Below are 6,000 nucleotides of genomic sequence, written 5' to 3'. Positions count from 1 at the left end.
ACAAGACTCACGCACATTAAGTACAAAACTCACGCACATTAATCACCCGCACAACCGCACGGGAAGCATCCACCCGCACTGGAACTTAATTCTATATATATATATTGATGGGCACATTTTACACTCATATTTTAGATACATCTTTATAATAATTTTGCATTAATTATTTAATATTATCTAATAATTAGTTCTTTTTATATATAATATTTAATATATATAATATTTAATATATAATATATAATATATAATATATATAATATATAATACATATTACGTACTATACTTATATATACATATATATTATGTACTACTATATATATATATGCATTATACATGTATATCTATATATTATATATTATTTAAGTGGCCCACATTCACTTTAATTTCCAAAGCATTGAACAACCAATGAAACATATATTTTGTCTTCCTTTTTTTTTTGTGGCGTGAAGAATTTTCAAGGGCGAAGAAGGAGGAAATGGCGTGCAATTGTCCGGAAGACCATTTCGGCATCATGGCGCAAACATAGGAAATTAGTGGAAGGAAAATGCTTAGAAACATGTATAAATAGTAAGATGAATTATGTTGTGGGGACACAATTTCACGTTCATTCTTCCCCTCTCGATTATTCTGTAAAGCTGTTATCAATGTCCATTCATTGCTAATTTCTTTAGCTTGGTTTAGTGAATTGAAGCCCCGGAATTGATTATGCTGTAAGATTATTTATTTATTTTATTATACAATTTTTATGCATTTGGGTATTAAATATTCTTCTAACCTATTTGATATAATTCTTTGCTATATTAGATAATGTTGTGCTACAAATTATTCTAATATTCAGTAGCAACTAAGGTTAATTATTGACAGCTTAGTGATAATTGATTTCAGGAAAAATATTTTCCTAAATTAAATGCAACCGCTTGTGCTTGTGTTATTTAGTTTGTCGGTTTTCCTAGTTCCTATTGCTGCTATTAAATTAAATCTATAGCGCTTGTCTTAGGTTATTTAGTAGTTAGGGGTGATTAAACCGCGTGTGCTTTAGTTACCTACAACTAAGGGAAAACGGAAATGAAACAATTTCACGACAAATATTCAATTGCATATCAATTACCTTTTTGAGTCAATGATCAGTGTTAAATTCCGGTGGTGGATCTTTGCTAACCAAGGTTTTCTATTCTGAGTGTTTTCAATATATTGTTTTCATTGCTTTATTCGTTTATTTTCTTTGATTATCACCTTCATACCAAACCCCCCTTTACTATAATTTGAACACATACATTAAACTAGTTACTCCTCGTGGGATCGATCCTTACTCCCGCTACTACGTTTGTAAGGTTTTAATTTGGGAACCTACGACAACTCACCATATATATATATATATATATATATATATATATATATATATATATATATATATATTGATATAGATATAGATATACATTCATATAGATATAGATTTTCAGTGTGCGTTTTGGCATATGTGGTTTAATTTTGAGATTCTTGCATCACCCCAAATTCAATTATGAAAATTATTATAAAACAATCTCCATTTTTTTAGGGATCAAGTGGATAAAGCAACATGTGACACATCACCTCATCACTCCATAACTAACTTTGTTGAGACTGTTAAAAGTAGTTGAGTAGTCTTGATTTGTAATAAGTTTTCCCGCTTCCCTTCCTGCCTTCTCTATCATGTACATATATAAGCTTGCTGCTTTCCTTGAATGAACATACAGAATACACCTTTCATAACCGTTTTCCATAATCTGTTTTTCCTCCTTCCCTTCATCACAACATGGTATCAGAGCTCCTGTGAGGAGCCTACAGAGGAGTTACCATGGCAGCGTGGCCGTCAATTGGTACACGGACAACTCCGAGTGATAGTGCAGCAGGAGGTCCAGCAATTGGAACTCCGGCGCCGGTACTGGCACCTTCATCTACTACTCTGCCGAATACTTCCAATGTAACAGAGGTATCCTTAGATTCATAATCGCAATCCAATCCATATTTTATGCATGCAAGTGAGAATCCAGCTTTGGAGCTTGTATCAACTCCCTTAGAATGTCTAAATTATCATCCATGGGCTAGGGCTGTAACCATGGCACTATCGTGCAATAACAAACTGGAATTTGTGGATGGAACCATTACTAAGCCTTCCAGAGATGATCGGAGGTATCCATACTGGGAGTGATGCAATAATATGGTGGTAACCTGGCTGATTCGTTCTCTATCACCAACGATTGGCCGGAGCGTTCTCTGGATCGACACAGCTTATGGAGTATGGAGAGACCTAAAAAAGAGATTTAGCCAACAAGATTGTTGGTCCCGAAAGGGTGGTGAGAAGTCTAGGGGGGGGGGGGGTGAATAGACTTCTCTAACTTTTTCAACTTCTTCTAAAAACACACAAGGCAAATGACACTTCGGTAAATTCAACTCTAAGTAACAAGCATCAACAAGTTAAACAACTTAGAGTGTGCAGCGGAATAGGTAGCGGTAAAGTGTTATGCTTAATACTGCGGTGCTCAAAGAGAGATTCTAAACATGCAACACGTTAGAAACACTTGATATGGTTCAAGGATGATGTACGTAAAGTTTGGCTTGCATGCGAACGTGTGAACTATTAAACCCAGACAGATAAAGATATGCGATAAAACGTAATCGGGTTAGTTCGCAGTTAGAATAAGCATGCACAAAATATATGAGCAGTAAGTAAAGAGAGAGAGAGAGAGATTTATAGTGGTTCGGAGATGGTGTAATTCTCCTACTCCACTCTTCTTCTTTCACTTCAAGGAGGAAATTCACTATTCTTCGATCACCCAGATACAATAGTGAATAAGTGTCCACCGACACTTCTTCGAGTGCTTCGCACAAAGCTACACTCTTTCAAGGTTTTTCGCAAGCTCCTCTTGTTACTCCACCTTCCCGAGTACTTCGCACCAAGCTGTACTCCTACACCACGAGAACTACGCACAAAGCTACGCTCTCACATGGTTTTCACAAGCTCCCCTTGTTACTCTGCCCTTTACAACGAGTGCTACGCACAAAGCTACAATCAACCAGGATTTTTCATTCTCTCTAGTTACTCCGCCCTCTTTCTACACTCAGTAGAGAAGTTTACAAAGAAATAAAATATTTCTCTCACTCAAACTTGAATTCTATCGTATATAGCTCAATATATTGCTTCTTGGCTGATTTGAATATTGCTTGCTTTTCTCTTGCTTGTATATCTTAGTTGATCAGCCGTATTCAAAATCGTGCTTGTCTTCAAGTCTGCTTGGACAATTAATAGCCAATGAAAGCTATTTGCCCGTTGATCAACTTTCGATCTCGATCGTCCATCTTTGTATGTAGTTGATCAAAATAAAGTTGTCAACTTGATCTGAAATGTTAGGCAGTAGTCTTTTCGCTTTTTGTCAAATGATTTGAATATTTTGCCCGTTGCCGTGTCTTGAATTTTGTAGCCTCCAAAATTTGAATAAGTTCAGCGCGGCAAACTTGACATTTCTTGTCATTAATAATGTTCTGACATATCAAGTTGATCAAATAATTCATCTGCTGATTCTTGCTTGAGTATGAAAATATATCTCCGTGAATCAGCCTTCTTCGAGCGTCTCTGGTTCCATCGTAAAAATATTGATGTTCAGATGAAAATATATCAGTTATTTTTTCCTTCATAATCCATGTAGAATGATATATTGGAACCTCTGTAAAAACTTCATTGTTGTTCATGGTGAGATGCTCTGTTTCGATTTTGTGTTTGAACCACCTTACTTGGTGTATTTCTTCATCTGTGCATGGATTTTGTGAGACTAGTGTATTCAACTTGGTTAGTCTCCCTTTTTACTTAGTCTCCACCTTGCATAGTCTCCAACTTGGTTAGTCTCCTTCTTGCCTAGTCTCCAAGTTAGTTAGTCTCCCAAGCTAGCTAGTCTCCATCTTGGGTTAGTCTCCCAAGCTAGCTAGTCTCCATATTGGGTTAGTCTCCATTTTGGGTAGTCTCCCAAGCTAGCTAGTCTCCATCTTGAGTTAGTCTACCAAACTAGTTAGTCTCCTTCTTGGTTAGTCTCCCAAGCTAGCTAGTCTCCCATGTTGGTTGGTCTCCAATATGGTTTGCTTAGTCTCCCATGGCATAGCTTACATACGTATCATCCAACTCTTCTAGCATGGTTCTTGATGACTTATCCGCATTATAATTGTGTTAAGCTATAATCCCGCTTAATTTCTTCAAATAAATTATGATCTTCAAGACTTGTACGTGGGTTGCATGATATGGGTGCACCATACTCTGTAGACTCAAAACTGACTCAAATAAAATAAAATTGGGGACTACTTGATTTTTCAAAAATACATTCGACTCATCAAAATTTACAATTTATTCCTAACAAAGATCTATTTCGAGTCGCAGAAATCAAGTGCGAAATCTATCAATCTAAACAAGGTGACAATTCATTGAATGAATACTTCACTCAATAGAAGCTACTGTGGGACGAATTGCAGATACTTAGACATCTGTGTTCTACGATTGCATCTCTAGATGTGAATGCGGAAAGAAAATAAATGTGTTGAACGAATAAATGGAGAAAGATAAACGGTCCATTTTTCTGATCGGATTACACGACAGGTATACTGGTGCTAGAAATCAGATTATGTTGATGAAGCCTTTGCCAGAGGTCAGTGAAGCCTACTCTATGATAGCACAACAAGAGAGGCAATTCCATATCAATTCTACTGGTTATGGAAGTCCCTTATTTCAAACTGGAGAGAATAATGCTCTTGGAAATGTATTGATGACCAGGGCACATACTGGTTCATAGCAGAATTACAAAAAATTCGCACGAGGAAACAAGAAAGCTATATGCACTTTATGTGGTTTTACAAGGCACACAGAGGACAAGTGTTATAAAAAACATGGCTAACCACCTGGGTGGAAGCCAAGATCAAGGAGCCAAGGTTTTGCTGCAAACAATACTCAAGGACCATTGGCAATTCAACAGCCAAATTCTGATGGAGGTATATCATTTACTCAAGATGATTTTAAGAAGTTTTTGGAATTTTTGCAGATTCAAAAGTCCAATGAGAAAGGATTGATGGACAGTACTCCACTTGATCAATCCACATATAATGCACATGCCAATACCATTTCAGCTAACCAGATGGAAGGTATTGATTCTCTTCCCAAATCTGTTAGCTATAGCAAAAATACATGGATATTGGACAGTGGGGCTACTATCATATTGTGTGCTATATGGACCTACTATCTAATCCTAAGGAAGTCCACAATATGTATGTTAGACTGCCAAATGGACAGCAGGTTGCTATTTCATGCATTGGAACAGTTTGTTTGTCTAATGAGTTCATTCTGCAAAATGTTTTGTACATTCCTGGTTTTTGCTATAATTTGATATCTGTGGGGGCTTTCATCCAAACCTCTAGATGCACTATGAAACTACACACTAACCAGTGTGTCATACAGGATGCTATGCATGGCAAGATGATTGGATTGGCTGAGCTTCAGAATGGATTATATCTCCTGACTTTTCCAGTTAGTTGTTTTTCTGTGCACAATGTTAGTTCAAATGTGAATAAGTGCACCTTGTGTCATGCTAGATTAGGGCATGCCTCATACTCTAAGATTAGTGGCAGACAATTCTGAAGCAGTGGCTGAGAATGGGATTTAAACAGTCAGTGGCAGACAATTCCTTGTTCAGCAAAGGCAAGGGATCATCTTTTGTGGCACTACTAGTATATGTTGATGACATAGTAGTGTCAAGTGCTGATCCAGATTCAATTCAGCAGATCAAGGTTCAGCTTAATAACAATATCCAGATAAAAGATCTAGAACCTTAGAATATTTCCTAGGTTTGGAGGTGGCAAGGCAGAAGAGGGGAATTGCAGTATCACAGAGGAAATATGCTCTTAAGTTGTTAGAAGAAACAGGTTTCATTAATTCCAAACCTGTGTATAGTCCTACTGTCCCTTCCCAGAAACTGAGTAAGGATGAGG

This window comes from Ipomoea nil, unplaced genomic scaffold (genome assembly GCF_001879475.1).
Source record: "Ipomoea nil cultivar Tokyo-kokei standard unplaced genomic scaffold, Asagao_1.1 scaffold2280, whole genome shotgun sequence".
NCBI lineage: Eukaryota > Viridiplantae > Streptophyta > Magnoliopsida > Solanales > Convolvulaceae > Ipomoea > Ipomoea nil.
Note: the sequence above shows the minus strand (reverse complement) of the source record.